Here is a 17,865-nt window from a genome sequence, read left to right as displayed (position 1 = left end):
GAATCCAAGAGGCATGCTCCTCTGGCTCAAGAGCTAGCAGGCCCTTCAGTGCTTCTGGTTGGGAAGTCTAAGGTGCAAGGGTCCATGACTTGCAGCGGGTTACAACTACCAGAAAGGGTCTGCTTTTCACATCAGTGCCCTAGTTCAGCTCACTGGCACAGGGCATTTTGACTACCTCTTGCCTTGCTAGAGACAAACAAAAACTCCTTGACAGAAAACATCAATTGCTATGGCACGCTTAGAGAGAGAGAGCCTCCAAATGGCCCTGCTTTTCGGAAAGACGCTTCAGAAGATGTTTCAAATGACTATGCAGCGGCAGTCTAGTTGGTATAGGGGTATGATTCTCGCTTCGGGTGTGAGAGGACCTCAGTTCAAATCCCAGACAAACCCCTACCTTTATAGGTTCAGTCTGTGTTTTAAACAGGAGTATTTATGCTTTTCACTCTTGTAAGATGTCATGTTGCAATGCAATACATGCTTTATACTGGCGTCGAGACGGTTCAGCATCATGAAGGTATGCGAGATTTCTTTGCAACTGCTTTTCTGTGCTGGAGCAGCAGTGCTCGTAGGAACATTAAATGCACAGTGCTTCTCCATGGTAATTTCGGGTCCAGTTCTGAAATCACCTCTAGGAATGAAAGTGATCCCAGTTCCTTTCTTCCAAGGGAAGAGATCGTGTTCCGGAAGGCTCAGCTTTGAGCGTCATGAACATTGGCCCTCATCCTTGCATCCCAGTCCAATGCATAGCCACATAAAGCAAGCAGGTGTGTCTGTTTCCATAGTGTGGTGGTTCCAGTACAATGCATAGCCACATGAAGCAAGCCGGCAAGTGTGTCTGTTTGTCTAGTGTAGTGGTTATCATGCGCACCTCACATGCGAAAGGTCCCTGGTTCGAGTCGCTGGGCTTTTTCACAGTATTTGCATTTCCTGCCTCACTTGACAGGCAAGCTGAGATAAAAGAGACTGTGTCTATCCCTCACCATCGTGAGGTACTACGCTCCTGGGGCATCTGTCACAGCTCACCAAGAGGAGTTGCGCCAGCTTACGGCAGTCAGTTGCTCACTGTTTGACCTTTGCAATGAAGCCTGAGCCTACAGCATTCAAGCCAGCCAAGGAAGGAAGGTACGAGAGCGAAAATAGCTTTCCTGCCCTCACCAAGAACACACACCTTGAGCAAATAAAGTGCCAGACTTACAAGGTCCTATCGCCACCGGAGCATCACTTTTAGTGACGCCCCGGTGGCACTATGCACTGCGCGGTATTTACAAGATGGCGTTCAGCCACTTTTTGTGGCTTAACACCACCTTGTAAATACGGCCCCTTAGCACGCAGCGCGTTCCCTGGAAGGGGCGTGCAATGGGTGTTGTTGGGAGTGTGCCACAGCAACACCATAGCATTTTGATGCTTCTCCAGATTTAGGAGTTGACGTAAATCTGCGTCAGCACCAAAATCCAACGCCATCCCAGGGGTGTCGTTAGAGTGGCGCACTGAGGAGAAATGTTTTCATTTCTCCTTGTTTTTGCTCTTTCTATGTGTGATGCATTCTGCAGCACACATAGAAGTAAGAGCAAATCACCATTGAAGATTTTTTTTTTGGGCAGGAAGGTGTCCCTTCCTGCACAAAAATAATTTCCCCCTCAACGCAGTCATCCTTGTACCATGGTGCAAGAACGGCTGCGTTGGCGCTCAGCAGCTAATTTAGAGCTGGCGCAGGGGGAAGCACAGGGGTGCGCTGTATTCTACTAAATACGGCGCTTCCCTGCATTTTGAAAATGACGGCGCGTGGGGCTTGCAAATTTGGCACAGCGTCGCGCTTAGTCATTTTCTTGTAAATCTGGGCCAAAATGTCTAAAGGATAGAGGCTTTTTATGTCATGTTCGATGAAGACCATGCAAAGGACTCTAGTCGTACTGCAGAAGAGAGCACCATGTGCAGTTTCTTGCTTTGGGATGTAGTCTCCCACTCTCTGTCACCAACCCTCCGAGCAGGGTCGGAGCCGTTGCATTTCTGTGCCCAGGCTCGTTGGTCTAGGGGTATGATTCTCGCTTAGGGTGCGAGAGGTCCCAGGTTCAAATCCCAGACGAGCCCATTTTAGCGGAAAACAATCAAATCCTGCTCAAAATACACAACCCCTCAACATTTCTCATTCCACTCGAAGCATTGTTGCGCAAAACATATTTTTTGCCTCAGGCGAAAAATGGATTACAATGCCTTGGCTTCCTTCCTGCTTGCTCTCAGTGCGCCCTGTGTGATGATTTCACAGGCTCTCCTTCCTGGCATTTAGGCATCAGATATTTGTCTGTCTCTGCCCGCAGCTGTGGGATTTTTCAGGACGTCTGAGTGTATGCATGCTGGCTGACACCGCTGCAATTTTCACACTTACCCCTCGCATTCCGAGCAACTGCTGATAAAGTATAGAGGAAATCGTGCAAACATATGAGGGGAACTGTGCTCCTTCAGTCAAACCAGCAAGCTTGTTTCTGTAGTGTAGTGGTTATCACGTTTGCCTCACACGCGAAAGGTCCCCGGTTCGAGACTGGGCAGAAACACTTGGCAGCAGTATCTTTTGTGTTTGCTCCCTAAAACCTCAGTCTCTCTCAATGCACACTTAGACAGAAATGACCTTTAAAAACTTGTGACCTGTGTAAAACGTGCTTTACTATTGCAGGACGCTAAAAAGTTATCTGCATCCCTCAGTGGTCGTGCATGTGCATTGTTTCTTGTTCTGTTTTTTTTCTTTTTTTCTTGGCCATGTTATATTGTGGGGCCTTTAAAGCTGTGACTTTGATAGGAACATTGCAAGCGGCAAAATCAACAAGTGCAGACTGAAGAGTCCGACCTGCACACTGTTTTGGCTGTCAGGATGACCGAGTGGTCTAAGGCGCCAGACTCAAGAGAGATTGATCTTCAGTGAAGCTGAGCCTTCTGGTCTCTTCATGGAGGCGTGGGTTCAAATCCCACTTCTGACAGGTGTATTTTCTTCCCTTAAATCTTGCTCTGCTTGCAGAGCCAGCTCCTCACACCACTATCTTTGGAAGCTGCTGTGGCATGTGAGGAGAAATCCACCAACCCATCGGCTGGGCCCTCAATCAAAATTCTGTGTATTACTGGAAGGGGCGTCTCAGGCACACCTTCTGTTAGAGCTGCACTTTATGACAGTAACTACCATGCTGGTTTCTACTTAAGCAGTTGATTCTATCGTTTGAAGTGAGGCTCTCCTGCCACCTTTTGGGCAAAGAAGACACTGCCCCTGCAACAACACAGGCAGACAAGCTCAAACTAGGTTTCTTGGTTAGGTGGGCGGAGCATATTGGCAATGGTGCCTCCTCGTGACTTGCAATTTACATGAAGAAGACAGAGAGGCAGCTGGGAGTAGGCAGTACCCATGAACCCCTGAACACTGTCTTGCGACTAGCACACAATTCTGAAATGAGGTGGGGGAAAGGAGGTGATTTCCCCATCAAGGGCCATTCCGGGAAATCAGCCACCCTGCGTCTCCCAGGTGAGTGTTTCAGGCCTATGAGCCACTAATATAAATCTCGCCTGATCGAGCCTTATTGAGCGCTGATCGAGCAAGTGTGCTTGAATCCAAGAGGCATGCTCCTCTGGCTCAAGAGCTAGCAGGCCCTTCAGTGCTTCTGGTTGGGAAGTCTAAGGTGCAAGGGTCCATGACTTGCAGCGGGTTACAACTACCAGAAAGGGTCTGCTTTTCACATCAGTGCCCTAGTTCAGCTCACTGGCACAGGGCATTTTGACTACCTCTTGCCTTGCTAGAGACAAACAAAAAATCCTTGACAGAAAACATCAATTGCTATGGCACGCTTAGAGAGAGAGAGCCTCCAAATGGCCCTGCTTTTCGGAAAGACGCTTCAGAAGATGTTTCAAATGACTATGCAGCGGCAGTCTAGGTGGTATAGGGGTATGATTCTCGCTTCGGGTGTGAGAGGACCTCGGTTCAAATCCCAGACAAACCCATACCTTTATAGGTTCAGTCTGTGTTTTAAACAGGAGTATTTATGCTTTTCACTCTTGTAAGATGTCATGTTGCAATGCAATACATGCTTTATACTGGCGTCGAGACGGTTCAGCATCATGAAGGTATGCGAGATTTCTTTGCAACTGCTTTTCTGTGCTGGAGCAGCAGTGCTCGTAGGAACATTAAATGCACAGTGCTTCTCCATGGTAATTTCGGGTCCAGTTCTGAAATCACCTCTTGGAATGAAAGTGATCCCAGTTCCTTTCTTCCAAGGGAAGAGATCGTGTTCCGGAAGGCTCAGCTTTGAGCGTCATGAACATTGGCCCTCATCCTTGCATCCCAGTCCAATGCATAGCCACATAAAGCAAGCAGGTGTGTCTGTTTCCATAGTGTGGTGGTTCCAGTACAATGCATAGCCACATGAAGCAAGCCGGCAAGTGTGTCTGTTTGTCTAGTGTAGTGGTTATCATGCGCACCTCACATGCGAAAGGTCCCTGGTTCGAGTCGCTGGGCTTTTTCACAGTATTTGCATTTCCTGCCTCACCTGACAGGCAAGCTGAGATAAAAGAGACTGTGTCTATCCCTCACCATCGTGAGGTACTACGCTCCTGGGGCATCTGTCACAGCTCACCAAGAGGAGTTGCGCCAGCTTACGGCAGTCAGTTGCTCACTGTTTGACCTTTGCAATGAAGCCTGAGCCTACAGCATTCAAGCCAGCCAAGGAAGGAAGGTACGAGAGCGAAAATAGCTTTCCTGCCCTCACCAAGAACACACACCTTGAGCAAATAAAGTGCCAGACTTACAAGGTCCTATCGCCACCGGAGCATCACTTTTAGTGACGCCCCGGTGGCACTATGCACTGCGCGGTATTTACAAGATGGCGTTCAGCCACTTTTTGTGGCTTAAGACCACCTTGTAAATACGGCCCCTTAGCACGCAGCGCGTTCCCTGGAAGGGGCGTGCAATGGGTGGTGTTGGGAGTGTGCCACAGCAACACCATAGCATTTTGATGCTTCTCCAGATTTAGGAGTTGGCGTAAATCTGCGTCAGCACGAAAATCCAACGCCATCCCAGGGGTGTCGTTAGAGTGGCGCACTGAGGAGAAATGTTTTCATTTCTCCTTGTTTTTGCTCTTTCTATGTGTGATGCATTCTGCAGCACACATAGAAGTAAGAGCAAATCACCATTGAAGATTTTTTTTTTGGGCAGGAAGGTGTCCCTTCCTGCACAAAAACAATTTCCCCCTCAACGAAGTCATCCTTGTACCATGGTGCAAGAACGGCAGCGTTGGCGCTCAGCAGCTAATTTAGAGCTGGCGCAGGGGGAAGCACAGGGGTGCGCTGTATTCTACTAAATACGGCGCTTCCCTGCATTTTGAAAATGACGGCGCGTGGGGCTTGCAAATTTGGCACAGCGTCGCGCTTAGTCATTTTCTTGTAAATCTGGGCCAAAATGTCTAAAGGATAGAGGCTTTTTATGTCATGTTCGATGAAGACCATGCAAATGACTCTAGTCGTACTGCAGAAGAGAGCACCATGTGCAGTTTCTTGCTTTGGGATGTAGTCTCCCACTCTCTGTCACCAACCCTCCGAGCAGGGTCGGAGCCGTTGCATTTCTGTTCCCAGGCTCTTTGGTCTAGGGGTATGATTCTTGCTTAGGATGCGAGAGGTCCTAGGTTCAAATCCCAGACGAGCCCATTTTAGCAGAAAACAATCAAATCCTGCTCAAAATACACAACCCCTCAACATTTCTCATTCCACTCGAAGCATTGTTGCGCAAAACATATTTTTTGCCTCAGGCGAAAAATGGATTACAATGCCTTGGCTTCCTTCCTGCTTGCTCTCAGTGCGCCCTGTGTGATGATTTCACAGGCTCTCCTTCCTGGCATTTAGGCATCAGATATTTGTCTGTCTCTGCCCGCAGCTGTGGGATTTTTCAGGACGTCTGAGTGTATGCATGCTGGCTGACACCGCTGCAATTTTCACACTTACCCCTCGCATTCCGAGCAACTGCTGATAAAGTATAGAGGAAATCGTGCAAACATATGAGGGGAACTGTGCTCCTTCAGTCAAACCAGCAAGCTTGTTTCTGTAGTGTAGTGGTTATCACGTTTGCCTCACACGCGAAAGGTCCCAGGTTCGAGACTGGGCAGAAACACTTGGCAGCAGCAGCTTTTGTGTTTCCTCCCTAAAACCTCAGTCTCTCTCAATGCACACTTAGACAGAAATGACCTTTAAAAACTTGTGACCTGTGTAAAACGTGCTTTACTATTGCAGGACGCTAAAAAGTTATCTGCATCCCTCGGTGGTCGTGCATGTGCATTGTTTCTTGTTCTGTTTTTTTTCTTTTTTTCTTGGCCATGTTATATTGTGGGGCCTTTAAAGCTGTGACTTTGATAGGAACATTGCAAGCGGCAAAATCAACAAGTGCAGACTGAAGAGTCCGACCTGCACACTGTTTTGGCTGTCAGGATGGCCGAGTGGTCTAAGGCGCCAGACTCAAGAGAGCTTGATCTTCAGTGAAGCTGAGCCTTCTGGTCTCTTCATGGAGGCGTGGGTTCAAATCCCACTTCTGACAGGTGTATTTTCTTCCCTTAAATCTTGCTCTGCTTGCAGAGCCAGCTCCTCACACCACTATCTTTGGAAGCTGCTGTGGCATGTGAGGAGAAATCCACCAACCCATCGGCTGGGCCCTCAATCAAAATTCTGTGTATTACTGGAAGGGGCGTCTCAGGCACACCTTCTGTTAGAGCTGCACTTTATGACAGTAACTACCATGCTGGTTTCTACTTAAGCAGTTGATTCTATCGTTTGAAGTGAGGCTCTCCTGCCACCTTTTGGGCAAAGAAGACACTGCCCCTGCAACAACACAGGCAGACAAGCTCAAACTAGGTTTCTTGGTTAGGTGGGCGGAGCATATTGGCAATGGTGCCTCCTCGTGACTTGCAATTTACATGAAGAAGACAGAGAGGCAGCTGGGAGTAGGCAGTACCCATGAACCCCTGAACACTGTCTTGCGACTAGCACACAATTCTGAAATGAGGCGGGGGAAAGGAGGTGATTTCCCCATCAAGGGCCATTCCGGGAAATCAGCCACCCTGCGTCTCCCAGGTGAGTGTTTCAGGCCTATGAGCCACTAATATAAATCTCGCCTGATCAAGCCTGATTGAGCGCTGATCAAGCAAGTGTGCTTGAATCCAAGAGGCATGCTCCTCTGGCTCAAGAGCTAGCAGGCCCTTCAGTGCTTCTGGTTGGGAAGTCTAAGGTGCAAGGGTCCATGACTTGCAGTGGGTTACAACTACCAGAAAGGGTCTGCTTTTCACATCAGTGCCCTAGTTCAGCTCACTGGCACAGGGCATTTTGACTACCTCTTGCCTTGCTAGAGACAAACAAAAAATCCTTGACAGAAAACATCAATTGCTATGGCACGCTTAGAGAGAGTGAGCCTCCAAATGGCCCTGCTTTTCGGAAAGACGCTTCAGAAGATGTTTCAAATGACTATGCAGCGGCAGTCTAGTTGGTATAGGGGTATGATTCTCGCTTCGGGTGTGAGAGGACCTCGGTTCAAATCCCAGACAAACCCCTACCTTTATAGGTTCAGTCTGTGTTTTAAACAGGAGTATTTATGCTTTTCACTCTTGTAAGATGTCATGTTGCAATGCAATACATGCTTTATACTGGCGTCGAGACGGTTCAGCATCATGAAGGTATGCGAGATTTCTTTGCAACTGCTTTTCTGTGCTGGAGCAGCAGTGCTCGTAGGAACATTAAATGCACAGTGCTTCTCCATGGTAATTTCGGGTCCAGTTCTGAAATCACCTCTTGGAATGAAAGTGATCCCTGTTCCTTTCTTCCAAGGGAAGAGATCGTGTTCCGGAAGGCTCAGCTTTGAGCGTCATGAACATTGGCCCTCATCCTTGCATCCCAGTCCAATGCATAGCCACATAAAGCAAGCAGGTGTGTCTGTTTCCATAGTGTGGTGGTTCCAGTACAATGCATAGCCACATGAAGCAAGCTGGCAAGTGTGTCTGTTTGTGTAGTGTAGTGGTTATCATGCGCACCTCACATGCGAAAGGTCCCTGGTTCGAGTCGCTGGGCTTTTTCACAGTATTTGCATTTCCTGCCTCACCTGACAGGCAAGCTGAGATAAAAGAGACTGTGTCTATCCCTCACCATCGTGAGGTACTACGCTCCTGGGGCATCTGTCACAGCTCACCAAGAGGAGTTGCGCCAGCTTACGGCAGTCAGTTGCTCACTGTTTGACCTTTGCAATGAAGCCTGAGCCTACATCATTCAAGCCAGCCAAGGAAGGAAGGTACTAGAGCGAAAATAGCTTTCCTGCCCTCACCAAGAACACACACCTTGAGCAAATAAAGTGCCAGACTTACAAGGTCCTATCGCCACCGGAGCATCACTTTTAGTGACGCCCCGGTGGCACTATGCACTGCGCGGTATTTACAAGATGGCGTTCAGCCACTTTTTGTGGCTTAACACCACCTTGTAAATACAGCCCCTTAGCACGCAGCGCGTTCCCTGGAAGGGGCGTGCAATGGGTGTTGTTGGGAGTGTGCCACAGCAACACCATAGCATTTTGATGCTGCTCCAGATTTAGGAGTTGGCGTAAATCTGCGTCAGCACCAAAATCCAACGCCATCCCAGGGGTGTCGTTAGAGTGGCGCACTGAGGAGAAATGTTTTCATTTCTCCTTGTTTTTGCTCTTTCTATGTGTGATGCATTCTGCAGCACACATAGAAGTAAGAGCAAATCACCATTGACGATTTTTTTTCTGGGCAGGAAGGTGTCCCTTCCTGCACAAAAACAATTTCCCCCTCAACGCAGTCATCCTTGTACCATGGTGCAAGAACGGCTGCGTTGGCGCTCAGCAGCTAATTTAGAGCTGGCGCAGGGGGAAGCACAGGGGTGCGCTGTATTCTACTAAATACGGCGCTTCCCTGCATTTTGAAAATGACGGCGCGTGGGGCTTGCAAATTTGGCACAGCGTCGCGCTTAGTCATTTTCTTGTAAATCTGGGCCAAAATGTCTAAAGGATAGAGCCTTTTTATGTCATGTTCGATGAAGACCATGCAAATGACTCTAGTCGTACTGCAGAAGAGAGCACCATGTGCAGTTTCTTGCTTTGGGATGTAGTCTCCCACTCTCTGTCACCAACCCTCCGAGCAGGGTCGGAGCCGTTACATTTCTGTGCCCAGGCTCGTTGGTCTAGGGGTATGATTCTCGCTTAGGGTGCGAGAGGTCCCAGGTTCAAATCCCGGATGAGCCCATTTTAGCGGAAATCAATCAAATCCTGCTCAAAATACACAACCCCTCAACATTTCTCATTCCACTCGAAGCATTGTTGCGCAAAACATATTTTTTGCCTCAGGCGAAAAATGGATTACAATGCCTTGGCTTCCTTCCTGCTTGCTCTCAGTGCGCCCTGTGTGATGATTTCACAGGCTCTCCTTCCTGGCATTTAGGCATCAGATATTTGTCTGTCTCTGCCCGCAGCTGTGGGATTTTTCAGGACGTCTGAGTGTATGCATGCTGGCTGACACCGCTGCAATTTTCACACTTACCCCTCGCATTCCGAGCAACTGCTGATAAAGTATAGAGGAAATCGTGCAAACATATGAGGGGAACTGTGCTCCTTCAGTCAAACCAGCAAGCTTGTTTCTGTAGTGTAGTGGTTATCACGTTTGCCTCACACGCGAAAGGTCCCCGGTTCGAGACCGGGCAGAAACACTTGGCAGCAGCAGCTTTTGTGTTTGCTCCCTAAAACCTCAGTCTCTCTCAATGCACACTTAGACAGAAATGACCTTTAAAAACTTGTGACCTGTGTAAAACGTGCTTTACTATTGCAGGACGCTAAAAAGTTATCTGCATCCCTCGGTGGTCGTGCATGTGCATTGTTTCTTGTTCTGTTTTTTTTTTTTTTTCTTGGCCATGTTATATTGTGGGGCCTTTAAAGCTGTGACTTTGATAGGAACATTGCAAGCGGCAAAATCAACAAGTGCAGACTGAAGAGTCCGACCTGCACACTGTTTTGGCTGTCAGGATGGCCGAGTGGTCTAAGGCGCCAGACTCAAGAGAGCTTGATCTTCAGTGAAGCTGAGCCTTCTGGTCTCTTCATGGAGGCGTGGGTTCAAATCCCACTTCTGACAGGTGTATTTTCTTCCCTTAAATCTTGCTCTGCTTGCAGAGCCAGCTTCTCACACCACTATCTTTGGAAGCTGCTGTGGCATGTGAGGAGAAATCCACCAACCCATCGGCTGGGCCCTCAATCAAAATTCTGTGTATTACTGGAAGGGGCGTCTCAGGCACACCTTCTGTTAGAGCTGCACTTTATGACAGTAACTACCATGCTGGTTTCTACTTAAGCAGTTGATTCTATCGTTTGAAGTGAGGCTCTCCTGCCACCTTTTGGGCAAAGAAGACACTGCCCCTGCAACAACACAGGCAGACAAGCTCAAACTAGGTTTCTTGGTTAGGTGGGCGGAGCATATTGGCAATGGTGCCTCCTCGTGACTTGCAATTTACATGAAGAAGACAGAGAGGCAGCTGGGAGTAGGCAGTACCCATGAACCCCTGAACACTGTCTTGCGACTAGCACACAATTCTGAAATGAGGCGGGGGAAAGGAGGTGATTTCCCCATCAAGGGCCATTCCGGGAAATCAGCCACCCTGCGTCTCCCAGGTGAGTGTTTCAGGCCTATGAGCCACTAATATTAATCTCGCCTGATCAAGCCTGATTGAGCGCTGATCAAGCAAGTGTGCTTGAATCCAAGAGGCATGCTCCTCTGGCTCAAGAGCTAGCAGGTCCTTCAGTGCTTCTGGTTGGGAAGTCTAAGGTGCAAGGGTCCATGACTTGCAGTGGGTTACAACTACCAGAAAGGGTCTGCTTTTCACATCAGTGCCCTAGTTCAGCTCACTGGCACAGGGCATTTTGACTACCTCTTGCCTTGCTAGAGACAAACAAAAAATCCTTGACAGAAAACATCAATTGCTATGGCACGCTTAGAGAGAGTGAGCCTCCAAATGGCCCTGCTTTTCGGAAAGACGCTTCAGAAGATGTTTCAAATGACTATGCAGCGGCAGTCTAGTTGGTATAGGGGTATGATTCTCGCTTCGGGTGTGAGAGGACCTCGGTTCAAATCCCAGACAAACCCCTACCTTTATAGGTTCAGTCTGTGTTTTAAACAGGAGTATTTATGCTTTTCACTCTTGTAAGATGTCATGTTGCAATGCAATACATGCTTTATACTGGCGTCGAGACGGTTCAGCATCATGAAGGTATGCGAGATTTCTTTGCAACTGCTTTTCTGTGCTGGAGCAGCAGTGCTCGTAGGAACATTAAATGCACAGTGCTTCTCCATGGTAATTTCGGGTCCAGTTCTGAAATCACCTCTTGGAATGAAAGTGATCCCAGTTCCTTTCTTCCAAGGGAAGAGATCGTGTTCCGGAAGGCTCAGCTTTGAGCGTCATGAACATTGGCCCTCATCCTTGCATCCCAGTCCAATGCATAGCCACATAAAGCAAGCAGGTGTGTCTGTTTCCATAGTGTGGTGGTTCCAGTACAATGCATAGCCACATGAAGCAAGCCGGCAAGTGTGTCTGTTTGTGTAGTGTAGTGGTTATCATGCGCACCTCACATGCGAAATGTCCCTGGTTCGAGTCGCTGGGCTTTTTCACAGTATTTGCATTTCCTGCCTCACCTGACAGGCAAGCTGAGATAAAAGAGACTGTGTCTATCCCTCACCATCGTGAGGTACTACGCTCCTGGGGCATCTGTCACAGCTCACCAAGAGGAGTTGCGCCAGCTTACGGCAGTCAGTTGCTCACTGTTTGACCTTTGCAATGAAGCCTGAGCCTACAGCATTCAAACCAGCCAAGGAAGGAAGGTACGAGAGCGAAATTAGCTTTCCTGCCCTCACCAAGAACACACACCTTGAGCAAATAAAGTGCCAGACCTACAAGGTCCTATCGCCACCGGAGCATCACTTTTAGTGACGCCCCGGTGGCACTATGCACTGCGCGGTATTTACAAGATGGCGTTCAGCCACTTTTTGTGGCTTAACACCACCTTGTAAATACGGCCCCTTAGCACGCAGCGCGTTCCCTGGAAGGGGCGTGCAATGGGTGTTGTTGGGAGTGTGCCACAGCAACACCATAGCATTTTGATGCTTCTCCAGATTTAGGAGTTGGCGTAAATCTGCATCAGCACCAAAATCCAACGCCATCCCAGGGGTGTCGTTAGAGTGGCGCACTGAGGAGAAATGTTTTCATTTCTCCTTGTTTTTGCTCTTTCTATGTGTGATGCATTCTGCAGCACACATAGAAGTAAGAGCAAATCACCATTGAAGATTTTTTTTTTGGGCAGGAAGGTGTCCCTTCCTGCACAAAAACAATTTCCCCCTCAACGCAGTCATCCTTGTACCATGGTGCAAGAACGGCTGCGTTGGCGCTCAGCAGCTAATTTAGAGCTGGCGCAGGGGGAAGCACAGGGGTGCGCTGTATTCTACTAAATACGGCGCTTCCCTGCATTTTGAAAATGACGGCGCGTGGGGCTTGCAAATTTGGCACAGCGTCGCGCTTAGTCATTTTCTTGTAAATCTGGGCCAAAATGTCTAAAGGATAGAGGCTTTTTATGTCATGTTCGATGAAGACCATGCAAATGACTCTAGTCGTACTGCAGAAGAGAGCACCATGTGCAGTTTCTTGCTTTGGGATGTAGTCTCCCACTCTCTGTCACCAACCCTCCGAGCAGGGTCGGAGCCGTGGCATTTCTGTGCCCAGGCTCGTTGGTCTAGGGGTATGATTCTCGCTTAGGGTGCGAGAGGTCCCAGGTTCAAATCCCAGACGAGCCCATTTTAGCGGAAAACAATCAAATCCTGCTCAAAATACACAACCCCTCAACATTTCTCATTCCACTCGAAGCATTGTTGCGCAAAACATATTTTTTGCCTCAGGCGAAAAATGGATTACTATGCCTTGGCTTCCTTCCTGCTTGCTCTCAGTGCGCCCTGTGTGATGATTTCACAGGCTCTCCTTCCTGGCATTTAGGCATCAGATATTTGTCTGTCTCTGCCCGCAGCTGTGGGATTTTTCAGGACGTCTGAGTGTATGCATGCTGGCTGACACCTCTGCAATTTTCACACTTACCCCTCGCATTCCGAGCAACTGCTGATAAAGTATAGAGGAAATCGTGCACACATATGAGGGGAACTGTGCTCCTTCAGTCAAACCAGCAAGCTTGTTTCTGTAGTGTAGTGGTTATCACGTTCGCCTCACACGCGAAAGGTCCCCGGTTCGAGACTGGGCAGAAACACTTGGCAGCAGCAGCTTTTGTGTTTGCTCCCTAAAACCTCAGTCTCTCTCAATGCACACTTAGACAGAAATGACCTTTAAAAACTTGTGACCTGTGTAAAACGTGCTTTACTATTGCAGGACGCTAAAAAGTTATCTGCATCCCTCAGTGGTCGTGCATGTGCATTGTTTCTTGTTCTGTTTTTTTTCTTTTTTTCCTGGCCATGTTATATTGTGGGGCCTTTAAAGCTGTGACTTTGATAGGAACATTGCAAGCGGCAAAATCAACAAGTGCAGACTGAAGAGTCCGACCTGCACACTGTTTTGGCTGTCAGGATGACCGAGTGGTCTAAGGCGCCAGACTCAAGAGAGCTTGATCTTCAGTGAAGCTGAGCCTTCTGGTCTCTTCATGGAGGCGTGGGTTCAAATCCCACTTCTGACAGGTGTATTTTCTTCCCTTAAATCTTGCTCTGCTTGCAGAGCCAGCTCCTCACACCACTATCTTTGGAAGCTGCTGTGGCATGTGAGGAGAAATCCACCAACCCATCGGCTGGGCCCTCAATCAAAATTCTGTGTATTACTGGAAGGGGCGTCTCAGGCACACCTTCTGTTAGAGCTGCACTTTATGACAGTAACTACCATGCTGGTTTCTACTTAAGCAGTTGATTCTATCGTTTGAAGTGAGGCTCTCCTGCCACCTTTTGGGCAAAGAAGACACTGCCCCTGCAACAACACAGGCAGACAAGCTCAAACTAGGTTTCTTGGTTAGGTGGGCGGAGCATATTGGCAATGGTGCCTCCTCGTGACTTGCAATTTACATGAAGAAGACAGAGAGGCAGCTGGGAGTAGGCAGTACCCATGAACCCCTGAACACTGTCTTGCGACTAGCACACAATTCTGAAATGAGGTGGGGGAAAGGAGGTGATTTCCCCATCAAGGGCCATTCCGGGAAATCAGCCACCCTGCGTCTCCCAGGTGAGTGTTTCAGGCCTATGAGCCACTAATATAAATCTCGCCTGATCGAGCCTTATTGAGCGCTGATCGAGCAAGTGTGCTTGAATCCAAGAGGCATGCTCCTCTGGCTCAAGAGCTAGCAGGCCCTTCAGTGCTTCTGGTTGGGAAGTCTAAGGTGCAAGGGTCCATGACTTGCAGCGGGTTACAACTACCAGAAAGGGTCTGCTTTTCACATCAGTGCCCTAGTTCAGCTCACTGGCACAGGGCATTTTGACTACCTCTTGCCTTGCTAGAGACAAACAAAAAATCCTTGACAGAAAACATCAATTGCTATGGCACGCTTAGAGAGAGAGAGCCTCCAAATGGCCCTGCTTTTCGGAAAGACGCTTCAGAAGATGTTTCAAATGACTATGCAGCGGCAGTCTAGGTGGTATAGGGGTATGATTCTCGCTTCGGGTGTGAGAGGACCTCGGTTCAAATCCCAGACAAACCCCTACCTTTATAGGTTCAGTCTGTGTTTTAAACAGGAGTATTTATGCTTTTCACTCTTGTAAGATGTCATGTTGCAATGCAATACATGCTTTATACTGGCGTCGAGACGGTTCAGCATCATGAAGGTATGCGAGATTTCTTTGCAACTGCTTTTCTGTGCTGGAGCAGCAGTGCTCGTAGGAACATTAAATGCACAGTGCTTCTCCATGGTAATTTCGGGTCCAGTTCTGAAATCACCTCTTGGAATGAAAGTGATCCCAGTTCCTTTCTTCCAAGGGAAGAGATCGTGTTCCGGAAGGCTCAGCTTTGAGCGTCATGAACATTGGCCCTCATCCTTGCATCCCAGTCCAATGCATAGCCACATAAAGCAAGCAGGTGTGTCTGTTTCCATAGTGTGGTGGTTCCAGTACAATGCATAGCCACATGAAGCAAGCCGGCAAGTGTGTCTGTTTGTCTAGTGTAGTGGTTATCATGCGCACCTCACATGCGAAAGGTCCCTGGTTCGAGTCGCTGGGCTTTTTCACAGTATTTGCATTTCCTGCCTCACCTGACAGGCAAGCTGAGATAAAAGAGACTGTGTCTATCCCTCACCATCGTGAGGTACTACGCTCCTGGGGCATCTGTCACAGCTCACCAAGAGGAGTTGCGCCAGCTTACGGCAGTCAGTTGCTCACTGTTTGACCTTTGCAATGAAGCCTGAGCCTACAGCATTCAAGCCAGCCAAGGAAGGAAGGTACGAGAGCGAAAATAGCTTTCCTGCCCTCACCAAGAACACACACCTTGAGCAAATAAAGTGCCAGACTTACAAGGTCCTATCGCCACCGGAGCATCACTTTTAGTGACGCCCCGGTGGCACTATGCACTGCGCGGTATTTACAAGATGGCGTTCAGCCACTTTTTGTGGCTTAACACCACCTTGTAAATACGGCCCCTTAGCACGCAGCGCGTTCCCTGGAAGGGGCGTGCAATGGGTGTTGTTGGGAGTGTGCCACAGCAACACCATAGCATTTTGATGCTTCTCCAGATTTAGGAGTTGGCGTAAATCTGCGTCAGCACCAAAATCCAACGCCATCCCAGGGGTGTCGTTAGAGTGGCGCACTGAGGAGAAATGTTTTCATTTCTCCTTGTTTTTGCTCTTTCTATGTGTGATGCATTCTGCAGCACACATAGAAGTAAGAGCAAATCACCATTGAAGATTTTTTTTTGGGGCAGGAAGGTGTCCCTTCCTGCACAAAAACAATTTCCCCCTCAACGAAGTCATCCTTGTACCATGGTGCAAGAACGGCAGCGTTGGCGCTCAGCAGCTAATTTAGAGCTGGCGCAGGGGGAAGCACAGGGGTGCGCTGTATTCTACTAAATACGGCGCTTCCCTGCATTTTGAAAATGACGGCGCGTGGGGCTTGCAAATTTGGCACAGCGTCGCGCTTAGTCATTTTCTTGTAAATCTGGGCCAAAATGTCTAAAGGATAGAGGCTTTTTATGTCATGTTCGATGAAGAACATGCAAATGACTCTAGTCGTACTGCAGAAGAGAGCACCATGTGCAGTTTCTTGCTTTGGGATGTAGTCTCCCACTCTCTGTCACCAACCCTCCGAGCAGGGTCGGAGCCGTTGCATTTCTGTGCCCAGGCTCGTTGGTCTAGGGGTATGATTTTCGCTTAGGATGCGAGAGGTCCCAGGTTCAAATCCCAGACGAGCCCATTTTAGCGGAAAACAATCAAATCCTGCTCAAAATACACAACCCCTCAACATTTCTCATTCCACTCGAAGCATTGTTGCGCAAAACATATTTTTTGCCTCAGGCGAAAAATGGATTACAATGCCTTGGCTTCCTTCCTGCTTGCTCTCAGTGCGCCCTGTGTGATGATTTCACAGGCTCTCCTTCCTGGCATTTAGGCATCAGATATTTGTCTGTCTCTGCCCGCAGCTGTGGGATTTTTCAGGACGTCTGAGTGTATGCATGCTGGCTGACACCGCTGCAATTTTCACACTTACCCCTCGCATTCCGAGCAACTGCTGATAAAGTATAGAGGAAATCGTGCAAACATATGAGGGGAACTGTGCTCCTTCAGTCAAACCAGCAAGCTTGTTTCTGTAGTGTAGTGGTTATCACGTTCGCCTCACACGCGAAAGGTCCCAGGTTCGAGACTGGGCAGAAACACTTGGCAACAGCAGCTTTTGTGTTTGCTCCCTAAAACCTCAGTCTCTCTCAATGCACACTTAGACAGAAATGACCTTTAAAAACTTGTGACCTGTGTAAAACGTGCTTTACTATTGCAGGACGCTAAAAAGTTATCTGCATCCCTCGGTGGTCGTGCATGTGCATTGTTTCTTGTTCTGTTTTTTTTCTTTTTTTCTTGGCCATGTTATATTGTGGGGCCTTTAAAGCTGTGACTTTGATAGGAACATTGCAAGCGGCAAAATCAACAAGTGCAGACTGAAGAGTCCGACCTGCACACTGTTTTGGCTGTCAGGATGGCCGAGTGGTCTAAGGCGCCAGACTCAAGAGAGCTTGATCTTCAGTGAAGCTGAGCCTTCTGGTCTCTTCATGGAGGCGTGGGTTCAAATCCCACTTCTGACAGGTGTATTTTCTTCCCTTAAATCTTGCTCTGCTTGCAGAGCCAGCTCCTCACACCACTATCTTTGGAAGCTGCTGTGGCATGTGAGGAGAAATCCACCAACCCATCGGCTGGGCCCTCAATCAAAATTCTGTGTATTACTGGAAGGGGCGTCTCAGGCACACCTTCTGTTAGAGCTGCACTTTATGACAGTAACTACCATGCTGGTTTCTACTTAAGCAGTTGATTCTATCGTTTGAAGTGAGGCTCTCCTGCCACCTTTTGGGCAAAGAAGACACTGCCCCTGCAACAACACAGGCAGACAAGCTCAAACTAGGTTTCTTGGTTAGGTGGGCGGAGCATATTGGCAATGGTGCCTCCTCGTGACTTGCAATTTACATGAAGAAGACAGAGAGGCAGCTGGGAGTAGGCAGTACCCATGAACCCCTGAACACTGTCTTGCGACTAGCACACAATTCTGAAATGAGGCGGGGGAAAGGAGGTGATTTCCCCATCAAGGGCCATTCCGGGAAATCAGCCACCCTGCGTCTCCCAGGTGAGTGTTTCAGGCCTATGAGCCACTA

At 48.5% G+C, this 17,865-nt stretch overlaps 5 non-coding genes across 5 annotated transcripts; all 5 read left to right on the top strand.

Moving 5' to 3' along the window:
* The first annotated feature begins 6,441 nt into the window (after positions 1 to 6,441).
* On the top strand, positions 6,442 to 6,553 carry TRNAL-CAA (transfer RNA leucine (anticodon CAA)). Its single transcript has 2 exons — positions 6,442 to 6,479; positions 6,508 to 6,553. It is a non-coding gene; the product is annotated as a tRNA-Leu (tRNA).
* A 3,091-nt stretch (positions 6,554 to 9,644) lies between these two features.
* On the top strand, positions 9,645 to 9,717 carry TRNAV-CAC (transfer RNA valine (anticodon CAC)). The gene has a single exon. It is a non-coding gene; the product is annotated as a tRNA-Val (tRNA).
* Positions 9,718 to 10,024: 307 nt separating this feature from the next.
* On the top strand, positions 10,025 to 10,136 carry TRNAL-CAA (transfer RNA leucine (anticodon CAA)). The gene is made up of 2 exons: positions 10,025 to 10,062; positions 10,091 to 10,136. It is a non-coding gene; the product is annotated as a tRNA-Leu (tRNA).
* Positions 10,137 to 13,227: 3,091 nt separating this feature from the next.
* Positions 13,228 to 13,300, top strand: TRNAV-CAC (transfer RNA valine (anticodon CAC)). Its single transcript has one exon. It is a non-coding gene; the product is annotated as a tRNA-Val (tRNA).
* Positions 13,301 to 17,192: 3,892 nt separating this feature from the next.
* Positions 17,193 to 17,304, top strand: TRNAL-CAA (transfer RNA leucine (anticodon CAA)). The gene is made up of 2 exons: positions 17,193 to 17,230; positions 17,259 to 17,304. It is a non-coding gene; the product is annotated as a tRNA-Leu (tRNA).
* Positions 17,305 to 17,865: the final 561 nt, after the last annotated feature.

The sequence above is a fragment of the Pleurodeles waltl genome, unplaced genomic scaffold (assembly GCF_031143425.1).
Source record: "Pleurodeles waltl isolate 20211129_DDA unplaced genomic scaffold, aPleWal1.hap1.20221129 scaffold_72, whole genome shotgun sequence".
Classification (NCBI taxonomy): Eukaryota; Metazoa; Chordata; class Amphibia; order Caudata; family Salamandridae; genus Pleurodeles; species Pleurodeles waltl.
This window is presented reverse-complemented; position numbering and strand designations above follow the sequence as displayed.